Below are 24,904 nucleotides of genomic sequence, written 5' to 3'. Positions count from 1 at the left end.
GCCAGGATGGTCTCAATCTCCTGACCTCATGATCTGCTGGCCTCAACCTCCCAAAGTGCTGGGATTACAAGCGTGAGCCACTGCACCCGGCCTAGCTGTGTCTTTTCTCCTCTGTGGCTCCTCTCAGTGATCTTTATAACTCAACTTTCCTTTGGGGAAAAGATTGGTAAGAGGGTTGTCCAGGGTGGACAACGTATCTACTAATAGGCACATGGCTGTTCTTCAGAACAAAGATAGATCCTTTCTCTGTATTTTCAGGGGGGCAGACAGGACAAAAAACACCTGTTGGAGGAAGATTGATATGGACTTGAAATCAAGAAGCTCTTTTGATAGTTAGAGCTGCTCTGAAATGGAATAGACGTGTGAGAAGCATCCAATTCCCTGCCACCAGGAGTGCTGAGCAGAGCCCAGGCTGGAGGCCACTATAGTTCCTTACAGGTCTAAGGCTTTGTGATAAATAAATTCACATTCTCCCTCAGGCTCCACTTTGAGCTCTCAATGGGTAGCAATCACTTTTTTTTAGTGATCATTTATTTCTTTTAGTTGATGGTTGAAACCAAGAGAGTGGAAAGTCTCGGAGCTCCAATTCCTAGATAGATTTTGTATAGCCTAGTTTAAGAAATCAATACAATACTCTGTGCTCTCACTAGAGCAAATGTACAGGGAAGAGCCACTGACCTAGCATTTGTTAAATGAGTTGGAAGTGTGTTTCTGGTTGTATTTATTTTAAGACGGATACAGAAATTATGCAGAGTAAGTAATTGTAAATGTTGCAAATGGGCTAACATCTGAGGCTACATCCAAGCAATACCAGCTATTAAAGAAAAATGAAAATAGTTTCTCAGATAATACGAAGCATCTTGAAATTTGGAATTGAACTTAAAAATATATTAGTATTTTACACTGTTGTCTCAGCTTGAATTTAGTTCAATTCAATTAGTTTGCAAACACTGAATTACAATAGCCAATCTAGAACTTAATTCTAAAAGATTTGGCCACAAAGAAACAAAACCCTGAAGGAAAATTTTTATCCCTGTGGAGGCAAATTTTTTTTTTATTAATACTATTGGCTTTTGGTCATTTTTGACAAAAATATATTTAACCAACTTAGGCATAAAAGACAAAAAAAGTGGTCATTTATTCCTTAAATTAACCCACCACTCTTGCTAGACTCCTTTCAACTCCATTTTCTGGGGAGTAGTCAAGGATTTATTCAAAATCATGCAATGCCTAAAATAATCATTATTCCCTCTATTATAGGTGGTATTATATCCGGGGCCCTCTCACTTACAGGCATGTCTGTCAAAGGGACCATTTTTCAGGCTCACAGTTCCCAAGACTCTGTCACTTTCTTACTTACAGAGGCCCAAAATGGAAACTATTTTTCTTTTCATTATGAGCTGTCACTTTTTCATCTTGGCACTGCAATGATAGACTTTCATTCATCTTCTATATTACCTTTCCTGAAACCTCTGACACAGACTGACACAATGCAAAATGCAGGAGATCTCGGAGCATACGTTGGCAATTTTGAGGGAAGGCAGCAGCTTGTCTCACTCCGTTATTTTAAATATATATTGAAAATGCTGAGATTCCCGGAGTGGTACACTGGAAATGCTAATGTGCTATGCTCTGTTTTTACACATCCTTATAATTTGGATTTGCTCCCCAACCCCAAACCAAAGTGAAAAGATGGCAAAACGGCAGCAGAGTTGCCAAGACTTTACCTGAGTGGAAGGCAAGAGCAAAAAGTTTGCTCAAAATCCATGAGGACAAGAGGCAAACAAGGAGAATGAGGGTTTCTCAATTTTTTCCGAGACTGTTTAGGAGAACAGTAATTCCTGTATGTCTATTAAGCTGCTCTAGTTACAAAATAAGTTCTCAGGCAAGTCCACCCCTCCTCACAAGCTCATATCTTCAGCAGAACGGTAGTAATATTTCACTAGCCATTATAAGGGTCCAGAGGCATTTCTGTGACTCTGTTCCCAATAGCGTGGGTCCAGAACATTCCTCATGGCATTGGAGGTCAAAGGCAGAGAAGGATGGGAAGAATAAGAAAAGTCAGATCCAATTTAATCTTGGTGTGCTCAAACCATCATGAATTTCAAGTCTACTTTTTGTTTATAGATATAACTATCCAATATATCAAAACTCATTGTCTTGTTTAGATTCTGAAGGTGTCAAAGAAAAAAGCACTTCACATTCTTGATATTCACATTTCTCATGCGCTTCATGGTTAGATATAGAAGAAATTATGAAAAAGGTAAAGTTTGGTATTCCTTGCTACACTTCCAATGGAGCCTAGATATTTATTGGATCATGTGAACGTGTGTGTGTGTGTGTGTTCATGTGCTCTTAGGATATTTTTGTAGCAAAACAAGCAGTATAGGAACACTCACAAGGAATGGGACAATGTTATCACAGCCCATTGTCTGCAAAGCAATTCTCATACCTGCTGTTAAATACTAAAATCTGATTGGCTAAGAAAGTCCTAGTTATATAAAATCTCATCAAGTGTCATCTCATCTGGAAGTCTCACTTTAATTTCTCAGACAGATATTTGTCCCTCAAGTAGATTGTAAGCTATTTGCAGTTGGGGATTGGGTTTTATTTAACATTAGATCCCTAGCGTTTGACACAGATCTTGCTTAATAAATGCCTGCTTATTGAATGGGATGGCATGGTAAAGGTTCTGACCGGATTTGTTGCCCAGCTCTTTTTAATTCTGACCTGAGATGTGAGCCATTGGAGGTGTTTTCTTTTCACTGGAGGAGGGCTTTACAACATGAAATGAAATGCTTTTAGGCTAGGCATGAGCTCTTGAGTATTTCACAGCCCTTAATATTCCCTTTGTGTGTTTAATATTACCTGTCTGACTCAGTTAAGCTCAAAGTTTTGAATTCTTCCATTCCTTCTTGGACTGAGCTTCTAACACTCCCCATATCATGGTATTTTATGATCCCTTCTTGTTTCTCTTACTTGGGGTAACTTTGCTTTGAACCTGATAAAGACTAAAGACATTCTCTTACTTATATAAAGTTATGATCAATGTAAGCTTCCCTTCGCTTAGCTGCCACTAAGCCACAGACGGAGAATCTAGCCCACCCCATACCTGAACGGGAAATCATCCTCTGTGCACTTCTAAACCCAACCCTTACAGCATATTGAAGCACCATGGAAGCTGAGGGTTGAGAAGGTATGAAGGATAAACAGAAGAAAAATGAAAAATGAAGGAATTATCCAGTGCAAACCTGTTAGGCTCATAATGATAGGGAAAGAGTGACAAGGCCAGAGGCACAGAGAAGTGTGTCCAGAAGAGACCTGCTCCTGTGGTACAAAGGCCAGAATGATCTGTCTGCAAATAGAACAAACAACCAGAGATATAACATGTGTCTAAATGTTCTACTTCCTGTTTCCAAAGCTTAAGTTATTGTTCCTTTTTCTGCTCCTCTCAAATTGTCTTTTCTACCCAGCTCAGTCTCTCTCTCTCACTGGGCTAATCCAACTAGATGCTCTCCAGAAACAGCAACTATATGTTGTGTGACTCTCTGTTGTCTACTAACTGCTTCCTAAAGAAGTTCTGTGGAATGTTGTCTCATCAGATTATTAAAGCACCAGTAGTGGAAGATCTTTGTGAAATGCAGCTTACTGGATCTTTTTCTTGGAGAGTCCTAACATGTGTTACCCTGTTAAAGGTCCTGAGAAGTCTTTCTGCAAGGAAATATGTTTACATCACTTAAAGAGGAGTTTCACAATGGGTTTTGATAACAAAACTCTTCTTCATGTTATTACTGATATTCCAAAAAAAAAAAAAAAGTTTCTTAAACAAATCGTTGAGCTATAATTGCTCTACATATTCATATTTTTTCAGTAATTTCTTAAATTTTTCTTATTCAGTTTAATTTGAATGTTTAAATCAGCACAGCCCAAATAACTGAAAAAAAGAATAAAGTTGGAGGACTAGTACTATCTTGTTTCAAGACTTCTAATGAAACAAAAGTGTTCAATACATGGTGATATTGAAGTAAAGATAGATAAGAAGTTTAATGGAACAGAATATAGATTCCAGAAATACATCTAAACACATATTAATATGCTTTTCAACAAAATTACAAAAGCAATTCAGCAGAAGAAGTTTATCCTTTTTAGTAAATGGTTTTAAAACAAGTAGATATCCATTTAAAACAAGTGGATGAAGGCATAATGGGATATTGCAAAATAGAAAGAAAAATAAAGAAAAAAAGAAAAAAGGAAAAGATATAATTTTAATTTATACCTCCTTATATCTTATGCAAAAATTAACTCAAATGGATCTTAGACCTAATGTATAGCCTAAAACGATACAATTTCTAGAAGACAACATACTAAAAAATTGTCAAGACCTTGGGTTAGATTTGTTACTAAAAACGTAATTTATGACATAAAAATATTGATAAAATAAAGTATACCAAAATTAGGAATTTCTGACGTTTAAAGACACTGATAATAGAATGAAAAGATAAGCCATGAACTGGGAGAAAATGTTTTAAAATACAGATCTAATAAAGAATTTGTATTCAGAATAAAGTGATAACTCTCAACCTTCAATTATAATGGAAAAAAACCACCAAATTAAAAAATAAAAACAAGATCTGGATAGTTTTTTTTAATCAAAGAATATAAATGGATGGCTAACAAGTATGTGAAAAAAATGATCAGCATCATTAGTCGCTAGTCACCTGTTTTTAGGTTTAGCCAAAACCTGGAAACAAATCAAGTGTTTTTCAATAAGTAAATGGGTAAACAAACTGTAATAAAACATATAATGGCATACTACTTATTAGTAAAAAGAATGAATTATTGATATTCACAGCAATGTAGATGAATCTCAAGATACTCATGTTATGTAAAAGAAGGCAACCAAAAAATACTGTGCAATCTCATTTATGTTTGGGGAACTTGTTTATAATGCCCAAAGTCTGAATGTATTAAAATTTCCAGGTTGGACCCTTGGTGTAATGTTAGGAATGCATATTTGTGACTTTTTTTTTCTTTCCTTGATAACTGGAAGAGGAAGAGTTATTCTCTATCACCTAAAAAGCAGTTCAAATGAAATGGATATTTGGAAGCTATGGCATTTTGCTGGAAACGGAAGGCTTTATTACATAAATGTGAATAGAGAGGAGGTATGCCTTTATATAACTAAATTTTAAACCGTTTTCACATCGTATGTACTTTTTGCTCCTTATAACAATCCACCTAGGACTTCCCAGTAGCAGAGCAAAGGTTATGGGTATAAAATTTTGGCTCACCACAAGTTAACAAGAATGGCTTAGGGACCACAGGCATGAGAATTCTCCAAAAGATCCTTTCCTTCTTTGATGTCACATCTTTTGTTAACAGTAGCCTATTTTCAATCTGTCCTTCCTTTTGCTGTTCTGGGGGAAAGAATGAACCGAAACAGAATCAAATGGGAGGTTTCAGAATGGAGAAATAGTTGTGAGGCCTGTTGGCATTGAAAGCCAGGGTTGCAGTCATGGAGGTGTGCCACTCAGATACCACTTCCTACGGAACTGACCACTCAACTGCAAGGAGTGCAGTTACCAAACATCCTTGAGTTGCAGCACCAGCAGGATCTGCTTCCCTTTTTGAACCAAGACCACTCTCCTCATACATACTACCCAGCCAATAATTGAGCCCAGCAGAGGTACTAGGGCCTGGCTATTTCTGCCCAGAGAGGGACCCCTTTAATGGTCCAACTTTGCTCTGAGCTCCCCCTTGGGTTGGCTGAGAATTTCTCAGATGTGTATCATGATCTGAGGCTCTCTCCCTGCCCCATTCTTCTTTCACTGCTCTTTTCTTTCACAGGCGCATCACAATCTGAAGGCTTTCCCTAGTTCTGTCTTCTCTTTTGTTTTATCTTTCATAGGTATTAGTCCCCTAATAAATTGCTTATACTCTTAGCTCAGTCTAAGTATCTGCTTCCCAGAGGATGCAACTGACACATCTGGAAATTAGGAACATATCATTGCTTAAAGTAAGGAGATAAGATTTTTCAATGATAGCTGAGGGTTGAGACAAAAACTGTTACATAAATGAAAGGTACATTTTAAAGTGCAAATGAAAGCAACACTGACTATCAATTCTCTCCTCAAAGGCCTCTGATGTCTCATCATTGCCCACAGGATGAATACAAGCCTTGTTAAGTACCCTCAACAATCTCTTTTCATTCTTCTTTCTAAAATTTCACTTTCACTCTCCTTTATGTACACCAGCTGCTCTGCTGAATTTATATGTTGACACAGAATTTTGGAACTGTAAGTGGCAAAGTTTATATCATTTTCTTACTTACTTTATAGATAAGAAAATAGATTCACAGAGATCCAACTCTCCCTGCTCTCAACACACACTCTCTCTCTCAGTGTGTTTTTGAGTTTAAGCCAGCTCAGCCCAATGGAACCTTCTGCAATGATAGAAGTGCAGGTTCTGTATCTGCTCTCTCCAATATGGTAGCCACTAGCCAGAGTAGCTATTGAGCACTTGAAGTGTGGCTCATGTGGCCAAATGAACTACATCTGACTGGTGGCTGTGGAATTGGACAGTGCAGGTCCAAGGCTTCACTCCCCTTCTTTCCTCTCATCTATGCTTCCTATTTTGGCATTTTTTGTTTGTTTGTTTGTTTTCTAACTTCTACTTGTTAAAAAACTGTTCTTCCTAGGTCTAGGTCATTTTTCCTTAATGAGGCCTCCCTGGATCATTTTAGCTTACTTAGAAAAGTTTTATCTTTTGCATTAGCATCTTTGTTGGTATTATCATTCAAAACATATTCAATGAGTGCATGCTATGTTCAAAGCATTGCAAAAGATGCTTGCTCTTAAAGCTCTTATGTAGTCACTTAACTTTTTAATCTATAATACAATTTGTAGCTTTTAGATCACAAATTATTACTCAATTTCATTTGTATTTTTAACATGTCTCATAAGTACTAACCTACTTTCCAAGACTAAATTTTAAATCTTGTGAAGTTGAAGATCGTGTGTAACCATTTCTTGATTTGCACAGAGGTGGCATCTAATAACTCTTATGTTAGTTGATATAATAGATAAATTATGCTAATACTAGTAATTGATTATAAAGTAATATGAGTTATTGTTCTTAAAAAACTAAGACTCTAAGTTAAAATCCTATTTCTTGCTATCTTATTGACCAGGCAATGAGGAGGGAGTGACTTCACAATGAATAGATAGAGGGAAGAAATATAATATTGACCATCTTTATGGGATTCAAGTTAAAATTCTATAGTGAAAGGTACTAATTTGCTAAATTCTATACCAAAGGATCTTAGAAATGTTGAAACACCTGCTATTTCTGAAGTAGGTAGAGTCCCATAGTTTTCTAGCACTATGGAAGAGAAAGAATTTTGCCTAACTTCTTATTTGCCATTTCTAACTGTATTAGTTATCACAGAAATGTAATTTTCTCATTGTGCATTGTGCCAGTCATGGCATAATTGGTGGAAAGCCATGTATGGTTTCCATTCCATAAAGTGTTTGTAATCCACATAGATCCACAAAATTAGGGAAATCTGGTTAACTTAGTTTTCATGCCTTCCATGTATTCATATTTCTGTCTTCAAGTCTAAGCCCATTTATTACTGTCTGAAGAGTTTTAAGTATTCAGCTCTATTTTTAAATTTCACACATGATTTGGCAGTTTGTGCAGGAATTGACAGATTCCTTAAATATATCAATATAAACCTATTATTTTTAAAAATGGAATGGATTAATTTGCCTGCAGTAAAAATGTCCTTTCTGAAGTATTGAATCCACTGGGAGATTGGAAATAAATGGTGATATAATTTATTTGTTCACTGACAGGAGCTAAATAGTCAGGATGCTTTAAATAAAAGATGCGTGTGTCTGCTCTCCTAATTTTCCAGCCTACTCAGAAGAGAACAGATTATTGGAGAGGCCATTGTTTGGTAGAAAACATTTTCCTTTTGCTGCCATCTATTCTTCCTTTAGGACCAACTCAAGTCTCACTGCTCTAGGAAATTTTACCCGTCTATTCACCTTATGCAAAATCTTCTTTCCTTGAATTTCTGTGTTATATATAACCCTTTCTATACAATTTCTTTAATTTTTGTTTCCTTTAAGTTTCTTCTACTCATGTATTCCCTTCTTTCTTTTTTTCCCTCCCTCCCTCCCTTCCTCCCTCCCTCCCTCCCTCCCTTCCTTCCATCCTTCTTTTCTTCCTTCCTTCTTTCCTTCCTTCCTTCCTTCTTTCCTTCCTTCCTTCCTTCTTCCTTTCCTCCCCTCCTCCCTTCCTCCCTTCCTTCCTTCCTTCCTTCCTTCCTTCCTTCCTTCCTTCCTTCCTTCCTCCCCTCCTTCCTTCCTTCCTTCCTTCCTTCCTTCCTTCCTTCCTTCCTTCCCTCCTTCCTTCCTTCCTTCCCTCCTTCCTTCCTTCCTTCCTTCTTTCCCTCCTTCCTTCCTTCCTTCTTTCCTTCCTTCCTCCTTTCCTTTCTTCCTTTTTTCCTTTCCTCCTTCCTGTGCCTCTTGTGTCTGCACTCCCAGTTTACATGGCATGCTCCCAGAATGGCAGGGAAGAAAGTGTCTATTGTCTGCTTAACATGGGGTGAGTAGAAAAGTACTTAAACATGTTGTATCAATTAATGCCTTGATTTTTGTAGAAACCTCTCAAATCTCTCGAGCATTATGTGCTTTGCCCAGTTAATAAATTTGCATAACTTTAAGTAGAAACTCCTATGTTGTGTATACTCCTATATATACCTGAATCACAGGTAAGCAGCTGAAGGCAATTGCTTCCAGGTGTTTACCAGAGGAAATCAGTGCCTGTCAGTAAGCCAGTGACAGATTGGAGCTAATTTCTCAAAAGAAGTAATTACACCTCAGGAATCTTGGCGATGTATTCTAGGGGAATAAATCTTTCTCTTCACTGTCGTCCTTAATAATGTTTGTTCGTGCACAAACACACAAATCTAAACCCACACATTCTCAGGGTCTTTTCAGTTTGTAACTATATTCATTATTCGGGGTCATTGGCCCTAATAGTACATCAATAAAGATTCACTGGCAGAAACGAGATAATCTGTACAATAAAGGCATAAATAAATAAAATAAAGTAATAAATGCTACATGCAACTCCTCATTAGGATGAATCTAGAGAATTCAATATTTTCTGAACAATGGACTTTGATCATATATTGGGATTTTTTTTATAGGTGACCACATGTCATGTCTTCTTTCCAGGGTGCTCAGGTGGGAACAAATCTCAAGATTAAAAGGAGAAGAGGAAGCATCCACCTCTCCACCTAAGTCAGTCGAACCACCTCAGTTTCCACGCAGTAACCCATAGAATAGCATTGGATCTTGGTGGCTTTAGCCACATTCGACAGGAGAGTGAATAAAAATTAACTTTCTAGCAAGATGATGTTAGTCATGTTTTTCATTTATAAAAAGCAATGATCTTTTGTGGGGAGAAAAACCTTTACTGATTTCTGTTATGTGCACTCTACCGCAGGTGAGGGACTGGGTGGCAAACATTGCATCCACATAAATAAACTTCCACCAACATAATGAATGTATTAATGAATGCAAACACAAATAAATGCATTGCATATGTGTTACAAGTAACAAAATTGTATTGTATTGAGAAGTCTATCTCAGAAGATAGACTTCTGAGACTTAGAAATTGGCCTGTGACGGTGATTCTCAAATATTGACATGCATTTAAATCATCTGGAAGAATTACTGAAACACAGAGCTGGTCACACCTCTAGAATCTCTGAATCAGTAAACCTGGGAATCTGTTTCTAACAAGGTCCCAGATGATGCTGATGCCGCTGGTTCAGGAATCCCACTTTGAAAACAATATCGACAAATATTTATCTACAATTATCCCTCCCATATGGCAGAAATTATGGAGTGTCCATTAAATATTCATTGATCACTTACTATTTTCAAATTAGAAAGAGTGCAGTATGTTGTCTGTTATCAATGCCTTCATAATCTAATGGAAAAGAATTTTTTTTAAAATGCAATATTTTGAAAGTATATCAGAAGTTAAATTGCATGGTGCATGTCTTTCTGCTATAGATGAGAGCATGGAGTTCATAGAGGCTGGGGTCAGAGTGGAAGCAAACCAGAGATTCATTGGGCCTTGCATAAGGGACAGGATCTATATTGCCTGAGCAATGGACACAACAAATATTAACACTCAGAAGAAGGGGCCAAGGACCAGAGTGAGTTCTATTGGTTGTGAATTCCCGATAGCAGATATGGGCAAATTTCTGCTTTAACTTCAGGAGAACCTAAGAGAAATAAAGCAGTGACAGGGAAATTCAGCAGATATTTTGAAAATGGATAGCTATATTGGCCTTGACAAATAATGTTTTTCTTGCTTGAACACCAAGTTTCACTCTCCAAGTACAAAACTTAAAATCAAAATCTCTTCAGAATATTAAAAATTATCTAGCAGTTAACTGATATCATTGCAACTTGGAGAACCCACCTTAGAAAATAGAGACTTACCGGGTGCTCTTGTTACTTTGCTTCAAAACCTCTGGGCCTCTGAATGAATCTCTCCATGGAAGAGGACAAACACCTGCTGGTTCCAGCTTGTTCTTCTTGTCTACAGTCAGGTGGTGAAAATATGTGAGAACTGAGGTCAGCAGCACTAAGCACAAAAGGGGTAGCCTTCTGCTTAATCCTTCATCTATTGCAAGCAAGCAGCACTCCTACAGAAAAATATTAATAAAGGTTGAGAGGTGCTGGGTGGTTATTTATTTATTTCCCAAATGTTAGAGCTGGAAGAGAACTTTTGGATGAACTAAGCTTATAACTCTTATTATTATTTGCAAATTAAGGTAATGGAGTTCTAGGGAAGTGGGTGAGTCACTGAAGATGATACAACTCATTAGTGGTCCAGGTTCAGCCCATTTCTAGCTCAGCACTATTTTCACCATTGTCCTGGGTCTCAAAATCAACTCTAGTGCAAAGCCATTTCCAGCTGTTGTGTGAACCTCATGCAGCTATAAGAAAAAAAAACAATAATTATATGAGGGTTGTAGAGTTGAATAATTAAATGTTTTATTTACAGAACTATGCTTGACTACAATTTTTTCAAACATATTCTCGAAAATTTCTACTGACAAAGACTGCTTTTAAAGCTACATACTTATTTAGAGAGCTCCAATCACAAATTCATGCTGAAAGCCCCTAAAGTTATTAACTGGCATGTTCAAGCAGAAAAGAATTCTGGGTCGCTGAGACTTCTTGTATGTTTATAGCTCTAGCTACAGCAGTACCGGTCCTTGTAAATGTCACAGGAGATAATAATTGCAATGGAAGAGAAAGAAAATGTTTGGAGCTTATGAGAAAAGACCAAACCGCTTCCAATCACAGGACTAGAGAGGTCAAGAAAACATCCCTAGGGCAAGAGAGATGAGACTTTCCAACAGTCAAGAAATTAATGCTGACACCTCGTCAGTTAAGTAAAGTGCAGGGCAGAAAGAGCCAGCCTGGCTGTATTTTGGCTTATGGATAGAGCTGTGTGTGTACAGTCCAAAGAGAAACAAGTGTAAAGATCATCTTGTCACTGTAAATAAAAATCATCCCGTTGCCCAAGGGACTGAGAGCTCTGTTACAGTCTGGTCAGTCCCAGCCAGGCCATCACCATGCCATTATTGATGATAATACAGGAAGAGGGTCATTTTCGCTGCTGAGTGAGAGGACGTGGCTACAGCACTAATGTCCAATTACATTAATGAACATGAAATTTGGCTCTGTGCATACATCTCTCCTCATGCTCCGAATTAGATTTTAGAGGGTAAAATAAAAGATAATAAAAGCCTTTTCTTCAGCACTATTTTTCTTTGGCCGCAGTTATAGGAATATGTCTGAAGGAAACACGACCATTCTGGTTTATTAAACAACCCATATTCAATGAGCGCCAGTGTTGCACACAAGTCCAATTTTCTGGAAGGACAGCAGGTCACTGTCATCTCTGTCCTTTGGGGTGGCTACATTTTCAAACTGAACAATTCAAAATGTATTATATGTCTGCCTGAATTGGGGCCGCTTTTAGAAAGCCAGTGTGAAGACTTGCCTAGCTGAGATACAAAGGGAAACAGCTCTGCAAACCTATGTAGCTGGACCAAACCTGTTCTACCACTGAGCATCCTCAGAATACTTCCTTTCCTAGGTGAGCAACTTTGCTCATGGTTAGAGTTATTTCAAAGGCTAATATGATATCTCTGTGGCCCAGTGACAATGCTGGCCTCGGGAGAGGGAGGTCAGGGCTGGAAAACAACACGAAATTGTTACCAGTAGAATAATGGCCTTCAAAGATGTCCACGTATCTATTTGTTTAATGGACATTTGTTAAGCGGCAGTAAAGAAAACTAGTTAATCCCTCATTACCTTACTTGACAAAATAGACTTTGCACTTTGCAGACGTGATTGACTTAAAAATCTTGAGACAAGATCATCTTGTATTATCTGAGTGGACACACTGGAATCACAGTGATCTTTATCAGGGGAAGAAAAAGGCAGGAGAGAAAAATGCAGAGACTAAATTGATGATGTAATTGCTGGCTTTGGCCACCAGCCAAGGAAGGTGAGCAGCCTCTAGAAGCCAGGTAAGGCAAAGAATTGATTCTCATTTAGAGGCTGTAGAAGGAACACACCCCTGCCTGCACCTTTATTTTAGATCAATAAGACTTCTGACCTTCAGAACTATAGAAGAAAGCATGATTACATTTGTGGTGCTTTGTTACAGCAGCAACAGCAAACTAATACATAAATACGCTTTAAACAAACATGTAACTAGAACTGTGGAATCACTATACAATGCCATCCTATTGTGTAATCTCATCCAAATTAATTCTAAAATTCTAAACTAATACTCCCCGAAAGACTCTGGTGTCCTTACTATTATGTATTTAGTCTTATCTCGTCCTCTCCAATGAACCCACAAAAAGAGTAAGAAACAATTGGGGAAATTTTGACTCACTCATCCTTCTGACTGTTAAAAGTTGAGAAAGGATAATCCATTCCACCAATGAATGTGTTATAAATGAGTGCATCTGGAATTATATTAAACCTGGATGACCTGGCTCTGTAATCTGAGTAAATGTGAAAGAAACATATTTTCAGCAATAGCTTAACTGGAAATATATTTCAACTGATGCTTAGAAACACACACACACACACACACACACACAAGGATGTATTGAGTACTTTAGTGGTTATATAAGACTTTTTTATTTATGTTATCTCACCAACCAACCACCTCCCAATTATATAGATGCTATTGCTGTCCCCATGTTAGAGATGAAAAAAATTAGCTCAGACCAGTGGAATGCCTGGACCATGGCCCCTCAGCCACTAAAGGCAGGAGTGAGATTGATCTGGTGTCAAAGCACACTCTCTTCCCTTCACACGCTACCTCATGGTCTTCTAATGCCCTACATGGTGGTCCTGGACAGGTTCGTAATAAGTGCTTAGTAAGTACTTCCAGACTGGATTGATGTCACTTTTCAGAAACCCTAAGGCCTTGTCTTCATAGAAAGATTTAAGGCATTTATATCATTTGGGAAGAGAAAAATTAACCTCAAAGACAAAGATGACTTTTTGGAACTTCACACATTACAGCTAAGCTGTCTTTATAATTATGAAGAGCACATAATTATTTCCCCTTTGCCTGACTGGTGTAGACCAACCTCAAATGACTCTATAGCCTACCCACTTCCCTCTCCCAGCTCTTCAATGAATTGCAGAATAATTTTATTATCCTAGTGTAAGGAAGTATTTTGATTCTGCTTACAGGAGAGGAGGCAATTTCACACATCCTGAGGACCCCAGCGGTTCTGTTTTACTCTCCTTTCCACACAAAGGTCATTTGCAGATTCTGCCATGTTTTTCTCAAAGCTGCACAGTGCCCAGCACGGGATGACACATGCTGCAGCCACATCATAACGGGTGGCCAGGTCTTGATGGCTGCTGCCTGGCAGTAGCACCGGGGACAAAACCACATGTCACATTCCCCTGAGGACAGCAGAAACCTGACCCAAACCAACAGTTCCTCTTTTATGTCCCTGAGAACGTAACAACTAAAGCTGTAATTTAGTTCAGTGGGTTGTGTCTACTTTCATCTGCCATTTAATCATATGATAAAAGAGTGTAATGTTCTGCTCTTCAGTGTATTAAGGCCCTTATTTATTTGATAGATATTTGTTTGTTGAGGAATAGAGAAACCTAGTAGAGACTTTGGCTTATGTCCTCATTCTGTTATCTACAGGCTGTGTGACCTTGGTTACGTTTTTAACTTAAAGGCTGCATCTCAATTACTTCATCTATAAAACAGAGCTAATTATGTCAAAAACCTCATAAGGTTGTAGTGAGGATTAAATTAAGTTCTACATCTAAAGTATTTAGAAAAGAGTCAGGCACATAATAAGAGCTCAATAAATGGAAACTATAAATGTTATTATTCTTTATTGGACATCTGCTAAGAGCATAGCTCTCTACTGAGTACTGAGATGTTTGAAAGTAAATGAAACAAGAAGCTCACATCTCAGTGCATGTCATCTTCATACTCAGAGTCCTTGAATGACTCTCCATTGTCCATTACATTTACTGCAACCCTTGTATCACAGACTTCATATCTCAAGACTCCTTTTTGTAAGCTTATGCATTGTTTGACAATGCACCCCACTCTCTTATTTCTGCAGCTCTGGTTCACAAAGTTTGCTTTAATGTAACTATTGTCTGCACCACATGCCCCTATCAAAATCTGACCAGGTTATCTGGCCCATTTAAAAGCATTATTTGATGTTATTCTTCCACAGTCTGTACTTGAAGAGTTAGTTTCCCCCCTCTAAGACTCCCTTGGCAATTTTTTTTTGTCTTCTTGGTCGAATATATCACTTTGTATTTGGAAATAAAGTTTCGAGTCCTTGGTTTATCTCTGACCCTGGGTAATAAGCTGCTTAGGGGATAGTCTATGATTGATTTATCTTCGTAGCTCCCATAGCATCTAATTCATGGCCTAGTATATCATAGATGCTCAATAAATATTTAATGAATCAGTGTTTGTTGAAATGATGAATGGTGAAAATATTTATATTGCTAAAGTTCCTCTCCATATGTGAGCACATGTGTGTACTAACATTAAATGATGTGATGAATTTTTGTGTGTGGTTTATGCAAATCACACAAATACACACAAACCTATATACCTCACCTGTCAGAAAATATTTAAACAATGGTTATGCACTGCCTGAATAAATACATTTTCACTCTAGAAATAATGTTAATGTTTTACTAACACCCTCAGCTCTAGCCTATAGTCCTTCAGATTGTCACAGTCATAAAAGCTTGAAGAAAGGAGATTCCTGTGGGTACAGAGATCCCTCTGTGACCAACCCCAGGCAAAGTGGATCTGCAGCTCCTACCTGAGGGAGTAGGAACTAGCAAACATATTCTTACTCTGTACAACTGAAGTACAAGCTGGGGAAAAAAGGGAATAAATCCATTTATGCTATAAATCAACAAGTAAATTAAGAGAGAAGGAGGGATGGACAAGGGCCAGTAAAGTTGGTAGTTTGTGCTGGTCTCCAGCCTGTGTCAGCTGCCTGAGATATTTTATTTTGTTTATTCTTTCACAGTCATCAAGATGCCTGCTTCTCCTCCTGAGTGCAAATAATTTTAGAAAATGAAATCTGTCCCAAAGCTCTGTTTCTGACACACTTACCATAGAGTAATCAGCAAACACTGCAGCCTTTTGCAGCAACTTGGAATATTACTCATGTCACTGTAATGTCTCCAGTTAGTCAGGATGGCAATTCATTTTAATACTTTTGTCTGAAAAGAAAAATGATTTCGATTTTTCTGATCACACATGGGCTCAACCGTGTATCAATTTATTTTTAAGTTCAATATTTGTATTTCTGATTTAAGTGCAAACAAAATCAAATAGAGAAAACATAGCTAAGCAAAAAAGCAAGTTGCAAATAGAGCCAAAAATAAAAAGTTTATAGCCTAAACAACTTGTCTTTATAATTTGAGAAAATATTAAGGCATCATTGTGAATTATTAATGTTAATAGGTGTAACATTGATTGCTTTATTAATAACCCTACTTTTTATTTCTTGCTGTTTTTTGTTCCTGTTATTGTTGTTGATGATTTTCTCTTTTTCCCCTCTCTCTCTTTGGAAAGGATAGAAGTTTATGAATAGAAAGTAAAAGAATTCTGGAAGAAGGGAATTCAGAACTGAAATGACGGTCTATGAAGTTGACAAGAACCAGAGTCCTATCATGCCACCACTTCAGAGATACCAAAGAATATACTCAGGGTCCCCACTATTTAGTGAGTTTGCTTTGGCTTTTGCAGATGATTATTTCACTTATTTCTCATAACTTTGTTGAGCTGACTCTGATTACTGTGAAATGTTTCTCCTTGTTGTTGATGATACTCTTGAAGTCTACTTTGACTGGTAGAAATGTAGCCACACCAGCTTTCTTATGCTTATTTTTTCTGTGATTTCCCCCCCATTCTTGTACTTCCAACCTCTTTAGTCTATATATTTTTCAATTCACCTTTTCTAGACGTGTATGCTCGGCCATGCTTTGTTTATTCCATCTGACAATGTCTACCTTTCAAATGGAGTGTTTGTATTCTAAGGCTTCCCAACATATTTCATTAAATACTGAGTAGATAAAAATGGATATATACAAACCATTTCTACAGCATAAAGAATAACAATCCAAGGAACACCCAGGTTGGTCACTACCCAATTTTAAAAATAAAACATCACAATTACCTTTGGAAGCACTCTGAGTGCCCTTCCTTAGTTCCATTTCCATTCCACCTGCCCAGAAGAGCCACTACTCTTGAGTTGTGTGGTTGTCGTTTCACCTTTGATTTTCTCTTTATTGTTTAATAACATTTGGAAGTGCTCCAAAACAACATATCATTTAGTCTGCTATCTTTCCAATTTTGACAACTGTAATAATGTTATTGTTTATGCTTCTATGATTTACTATGTTTACTCTAAGTGTGTTCTGAAGTTTCATTCATATTGTCGCATGTAGTTGTGGGTTTTTTCACATTGTTATTGCTGCATGTAAATAAATTTAATAAAACAAAATATGTGTCTTACTGTTGATGAACATTTCTGTTGCTTATATTTCTGCTTTTGCAAGCAGTATAGCTATTGCACATATTAAGGTACAAAATTCGATGTTTTGATACATGTATATACCCATGAAACCATGGTTACAATCCAGATTTGGAAAATATCTATCACTCCCAAAAGTTTTCTTATGGCCTTATAATTCTTCCCTCCCACTCTTTTCTGTACCATTCTTGTTCCATTATCATGCAAACACTGATCTGCTTCCAGTCACTATAGATTAGTTTGCGTTTTCTAGAAATTTTTTTACAAATGCATTATATAGCATGCACTTTTTTTGCCTATCTTTCACTCTGCATGATTATTTTGAGATTCCTTCATGTTATTGTGTGTATAAATAGTTCATTCATTTTTATTGCTGAGTAGAATAGGAATATCTTAGAGATATTATGGGTTCTATTCCAGATGACCATAATAAAGTGAATATCATCACAATAAGGTGGGTCACACAAATAGTTTGGTTTCCCAGTGCATATAAAAGTTACCTTTATATTATACCACAGTTTGTTAAGTGTGCAACAGCATTATACCCCCCAAAATAATGTACATACCTTAACTTAAAATACTTCATTTCTAAAATGCTAATGATCATCTGAGCCTTCTGCAAGTCATATCTTTTGGTGAAGGGTCTTGCCTCATTGTTGATGGTTGCTGACTGATAAGGATGGTGTTTGCTGAAGGTTGGAGTGGCGGTGGAAATTTCTTAAAATAAGACAAAAATGAAATTTGCTGTGTCAATTGACTCTTCCTTTCACCAATGATTTCTCTGTAGCATGTGACACTGTTTGATAGCACTTTACTCACAATAAAACTTCTTTCAAAATTGGAGTCAATCTTCTCAAACTCTGTTGCTGCTTTATGTAATACTGTAAATCATTTGCTGTGATTTTAGCTATGTTCACAGCATGTTCACCAGGAGTGGACTCCATCTAAAGAAACCACTTTCTTTGCTCATCCATAAGAAGCAACTCCTCATTCATTTAAGTTTTATCATGAGATTGCAGCAATTCAGTTACATCTTTTCGTTCTATTTCTAATTCTAGTTCTCTTGCTATTTTCACTATATCCACAGTGACCTCCTCCATTGAAGTCTTGAGCCCCCTTAAAATCATACACGAAGATTAGTATCAACTTACTTCAGTTAATGTTGATATTTTTACCTCTTCCCATAAATCACACATGTTCTTAGTGGCACCTAGAATGCCATTAAGAATGGAGAATCCTTTCCAGGAGGCTTTCAGTTTACTTTGCCCGTTTCCATCAGAAGAACCACTATCTGTATCAGCTATAGCCTTATAAAATTTATTTCTTAAAAAATAAGACTTGAAAGTAAAAATTACTCTTGATCTATCGGCTGCAGAATACATGTTGTATTAGCAGGTATAAAAACAACATTAATCTCCTTGTACATCTCCATCAGAGCTCTTTGGTGACCAGGTACATTGTTAATGAACAGTAATATTCTGAAAAAAATCTTTTTGCTGAGCAGTGGGTGTCAACAGTAGGCTTAAAATATTTAGTAAACCATCTTGTAAATAGATCTGCTGTCTTTCAGGTTTCCTTGTTCCATTTCTAGTGTATAAGCAGAGGAGATTTAGCATAATTCCTAAAGGCCACAGGATTTTCAGAATGGTAAATGTGCATTGGCTTCAACTTAAGGTGACCATCTGCATTAGCCCCAACAAGACCTTCCCTTCCCTTCCCTTCCCTTCCCTTCCTTTCTTTCTTCTTTTTCTCTTCCATTCCCTTCCTTTCCTTTCTTTCCTTCCTTCCTTCTTTTTCCCTTCCCTTCCCTTCCTTTCCTTCCTTCCTTCCTTCCTTCCCCTTCCCCTTCCTTCCTTCCTTCCTTCCTTCCTTCCTTCCCCTTCCTTCTTTCCTTCCTTCCTTCTTTCCTTCCTTCCTTCCCCTTCCTTCCTTCCTTCCTTCCTTCCTTCCTTCCTTCCTTCCTTCCTTCCTTCCTTCCTTCTTTCCTTCCCCTTCCCTTCCCTTCCCTTCCTTCCTTCCTTCCTTCCCTTCCTTCCCTTCCCTTCCCCTTCCCTTCCCTTCCCTTGCCTCCCCTTCCCTTCTCTTCCCTCCCTTTCAACAGGGTCTTGCTCTGTCACCCAGGCTGGAGTACAATGGCATGATCTTGGCCCACGGCAGCCTCGACCTCCTGGGCTCGTGATCCTTTCTGTATATACTCCTGGGCTCGTAATACTTCCTGTATTATTATTTTATTTTTAAATAGAGATGGGTTTCACAGTGTTGCCAAGGCTAGTCTCAAATTCTTGGCTCAAGCCATCCTCTCACCTTGGCCTCCCAAAGTGCTGGGATTACAGGTGTGAGCCATTGCACTTGGCCATCTTTTCATTTTCTTTATAGTGTCTTTCAAAGAGGACAAATTTTGAATTTTGATGAGGTCAAATTAGTTCATTTATTTTCTTTTATGAATAGTGCATTTGGTATTGCAAGCAAAAAAATCTTTGTTAAAACTAAGGTCACAAGGATTTTCTGTCATGATTTTTTGATGGAAGATTTATTGTTTTATATTTTTATATTTTACCTTTAGGTCTACAATTCATTTTTAGCTAATTTTTGTATGTGATATAATGCTCTTATTTTGGGGGTGGGGGCACATGTATTTTCAAATTATGTAAGTACCATTTGTTGAAAAGACTTCATTGAATTGTCTTTGAGACTTTGCCAAAAATCACTTAACCATATAACTGAGGTGAGGGTTTAGTCCACTATATTTCATGTCGTTGTTGATATTGTTTGGCTGTTTGTTTTCTATTTGACTAATCTATTGCTATTCCTCTGTCTTTTTTCTTGGCTTCTTTTAGTTTAATATAATCTTTTATAGTATTTCTTTTTTGTTTGTCTACAAGCTTTTAAGCTATAGCTCTGTGTCTTTTAAGTGGTTGATGAGAATTATAATATGTTTTCTCAACTTGTCACAGTCTACCTAGAATTAATACCACACCACTTCAAGTAAGATGTGGAAATCTTATAGAAGTATTACTTCATTTATTCTGTCCCCCCACTCTATGTTCCGTGTTATAATTGTCAAATATTTTACATCTACATGCATTATAAACCCCACATTAAACACTACTTTTTCTGTAAATAGTTGTCTTTTCAAGAAATTGGCAAAAGAAAAAAAGATAACGTTTTATATTTACTCATATATTTATCATCTTTTACTAACTTTCTATATATCTGAGTTTCCATCTGATGTTATTTGCATTCAGGATGAATAACTCTATTGCATTACTTGTCATTGAGGTATGCTTACAATAAAATTTTTCAACTTTTATATATCTGAAGATGTCTTTATTTCATCCTTATTTTTAATGGATAGAGAATTCTGGGTTGATTCTTCTGTTTTGTGTTGTTTTTAAAGCACTTTAAAGCTGCCATTTCATTGTCTTGTGGGTTTCATTGTTTCTGATAATAAGTTTGCCATCATTTTGCGTTGCTATTCTCCTATCTGCAATGTGTCTTTTTCCCACTGGCTGCTTTTATGATTATTTCCAGTTTCCAGCAGTTTGATTTTGATGGATCTAGGTGTGGTTCTTTTTGTGTTTGCCCTGCTTGGGATTCACAGAAATTTTAGATCTGTAATTTTGATGTTTTTCATCAATTTTACCATTATTTATTCAAATAATTGTTGTTCATCTTCACGAATGAAGATGACATTTATTTTCCTGTGGAAAATGGTATGGTTAATGTCAGTGGATCCAAGTGAAGTTTGGTTGTAAGAGCAAGTTATGCCTGATCCACCATGCCTCGCTCTTGGTGGGGTCTTCTGCTTTCATGAATTGGTATGCTTGACGGGTTGTATTCAGGGACTGGAATGAATCATTTCTCCATTTCCAGGGGTCACTTTTAGCAGAATTTGAGACTGGCGGCAATAGCAGTATTGCCTGAGAGTATCCAGGTGAAGAAGGGCAAGCCAAGTTGGAGAAGGGCATTAGTTTAAGGGACAGCCTGGCCAAACTTGGCAGAAACTAGGGAGTGGTGAGGCACAGTGGTAGGGAGCTGCGCTCTCTCAGAAGGCATCATCAGCTGTGGTGTTAGAGAAGTGCTGCCCCCAAATGTCCCGGTCAGTGGACTTCTACAAGGCTCTTAGAGAGAAAGAACAGATGTGCACTTATTCTTGAACAAACATGAGGTGAGACTCACCCTGGGGCCTCCAAGAAATAACTGAGAGATAATCAAAGACCTTGGGGTGTAGGCCAGGAGAATGAAGAATGAGAATCTGTGGTTTTGCAGGCGTGGCTGCAGGCCAGACAATTTGATTATTAATATTAATGTGACCTTATTTTACCCACAGACTGCTGAGACTGGAAAATTCAAGTTACACATAGTATATCTCTTTTCTAAGCATTTTTGTTTCTTTTTATATTCTCATTTGAGCCTTCTGATCAGGACCATTCCGGGGGTATGTGGATCTAAGGCCAAATCTCACTGTGTTGGTTCTTTGTCCTTATCATCGTCAAGAGAAATCAGGTTACGAGAAGGATTTGGAGAATTTAAGTCACAACAGGCACATCATAGAAGAGACAGGTCCTTGCTGCCCCCTTCCCTTTGCCTGGATGGTGCCAGGAAAGTGGGAGAGGGGTTATATGTGTGTAGGTAACAGGGAGCTCAGGCTGAGCATCAGCTATGTCCACTCCTGGGTTCATGAATGGTGAGTGTGATAGGGAAACCCTCGAGGAGGTCCCCAAGGAGCTCATTTTTATGAGAGTGGGTATCTGTTTTCCCCACTAGAATGTTAGCTACACATTGTGGGCTGAAATATGCACTTGCACAACTCATATGTTGAAGTTCCAGACCCCAGTATTCAGACTGTAAAAGTATTTATAAAAAATGTCTTTAGAGAGGTGACTAAGTTAAAATGAAGCCTTGAGAGGGGGTCCTAATTGAATATGGCTGATGTCCTTATTAAAAGATGGAGACGCCAGGGGAGCACATGCACAAGAAAGGGCCATCGTGATGAGGCAGCAAGAAGGCTGCCATCTGCAAGACAAAGAGAGGAGTCTCAGAGTAAATCAATCCAGTTATCACCTTGACTTTGGACTTGTAGTCTCCAGAAATGTAAAAAAAAAAAAAAAATACACTTCTTTTATTTAAACCACTCAGTCTGTGGTATTTTGCTGTAGTAGACCTAGCAAACTAATATTCTCCACAATGAACAGTGAAGTTTGTATTTTGTTTCTTGCTGTGTGTATGACATATAGAAAGGTTCCTGGCATATAGTGTACAGTCAAGAACCCTTTGCTGAATGAATAAATAAAAGACTGAATGAGACACAGGATAGAAAAGCAATCATATCAAGGAAATAGTAGTCTTTGAACAAGGGGCCTCTTTGGAATGTTGTGGCTCTCAGTTTCTCCTCTAGCCTAAAGTAAAAGTTCACACAATTCAAAACCTTTTGTGACTTGAGTTTTCAGTATACAGCATTAATTTTCAACATTCTTCTCCATGAGCCCTTCATATCAGTTGATTTGGCTTAGATTATTCCCAGCACAAAATGACTGCCACACCACTGACCAGGCCATTCTCCAATCTTCTCTATGCATACTCATGCCTGTCTTTTCAGGCCCAGCTGGTATTCCAACAGCTCCCAACACCCAACAGTCCTGGTGTCTTTTCTTACTGTTCCATTACTGTCCGAGAATCACTATCATATTACTCGTTTGAGAAACAACATCTGCTACTTTAAATTGATATTTATCTTATTATATCACTCCCCCATTAGTATGCATAAAACCGAATGTAAGACTCTAAGTGATATAAGCCTGTAGTAAATGTTATATTCTGATGAAATAATTATGATCATAATAGATTTTGATGATGGTGGTGATGAAGAAGGTTCTCTTGACGCTGTATTGAGCCATATTAGCCTTATCTGAAAAGTAGTAGGTTTGACCATTCCATTATGCCATGTCAGCTACAGTAGGAGGTTGAGCTGAAATTTTCAGTAGTAGCAATTGTGGTCATACTACCACCAAATGTTCTTACCAATCTCTTATGATGATACAGCATCATTAACTATTTCTAACCATCCCAAAGGAGTCAAACAACTCCTCCATTGGGAAGGCTTCTGAAAATACTATGTCAAGGGCTTAGGGAAAAATGGACCTCTGTCTGGCAGTAGACCAACAGTGAATATACAATGTAGGATTTGCAAGCTATTAGGATGATAATTGCTTATAGAATTGCTAGAGCATGGCATCTTTTCAGATGAGTCTACCTGAAAAATTCAGCTCCAGTACACCCGAGGAGTGACTGAAATAAATTAGGAGATGGGAAAGATTCAGAACTGCATCAAGCTTAGACGACTCAGGGGAAGTGAATCAGATAAATACATTAACACACACACACAGTGACGGATGAGGCAGATGACATTTTATGCCCCTTTAAACTGACTGATGAAGATCAGACAAATTAGAAATAGCTGTGGACAAGTTCAAGAACGTCTTTGTAGTGTGTACTGAAAAGGAATCTTAAGAAGCAGATGTGAAATACTCCTGGAAAATGGAAAATGGGATAGTGGAAAGAAAATTCTAAGAGTCACACCTCTGTGCCCAACTGTTACAAACTTTAAGAAAATAATTTAAATATAGTATCTTGAAATATGATGTAATATTTTAAAAGGATCTCAGAGCAAAAAAAGAGTAGCATTAAAACTAAGACCATTTTTATTTTGGATACTAAGTAATAGTATGCATCATTACAGATGTTAGTTTCCTGTTCTTTGTCTCATTAGGAAATATAAAGTTATACATTTAAGCCATAATTCAGATCATGAACATCATGCCATAGGTGCTGACTCACTTTCACTGGCTCTGTATTCAGTCCATATTTTGAACGTGACTAAAGATTATTAGTTGTCAATATTTGCAGAAAAGTACAGTGCATTTTATTGACTTTAATTTAAAGTACATTTAGCTCATAGAGGGCTCCTGATTCTAAGTTAAGTTTTTTCAACCAGTAGTCAAAACTCTTCACCTGACATTCTTTTTCCTCCATGTACGTATAGTTGAGTGTTTGTGTTTCTGATGTATATTTGCTTTATCTCATCCTGGAAATTTAGAAAGTTGGGTAATAAGATGGGGTGACCAACAAAAACATAACTGGACTTGAAATACATGGCTAGTCTCAGTGTACCCTTAGAAGGCACATTAGTTCGGGGAAACTAATGGTAAATTGAACTAACCCATAAACAGAGAAGAAAAAATGCAAAGGGCAAAAGTTGTTGCTATTCCCTCCTCCACGAATTGTTATGCTGTGACTGCTAAGCCCTTCAGGTTGCTTAGTAATAATCAACTTAACCCTTAGAGATGGTCAGATGCAGCAGAGTCATCAGCTAGTGAACATGCAGTTGTTACACGCCTAAGCAATCACATGCTGGTAAGAAGGTGCATTTTGAGGTCAAAGCTAGACAAAAGTGGAATTATAAATAATCTTCAGTGTGTACTGTCTTATTTTATAGAAAAATATGAGTAGACACTGCATGAAATAAACAGGGACAGTCGCGTTTCTTCTTTCCAAACTTACCATCACTGTTTCCCAACACATTCCCTCTGCTTAGTTAGAGTGATGTGTTCTAAATTCATTAACCCATCCACACTCCTTTCAAAAAGGCTACCAGGGGAACATTTCCTCATCTGTGATGACGCTGTTCCTCCATTAAGGAATGCCTAAATTCTTTTCTATTTCTTC

Source organism: Papio anubis, chromosome 19, assembly GCF_008728515.1.
Source record: "Papio anubis isolate 15944 chromosome 19, Panubis1.0, whole genome shotgun sequence".
In the NCBI taxonomy this organism is placed as follows: domain Eukaryota; kingdom Metazoa; phylum Chordata; class Mammalia; order Primates; family Cercopithecidae; genus Papio; species Papio anubis.
Note: the sequence above shows the minus strand (reverse complement) of the source record.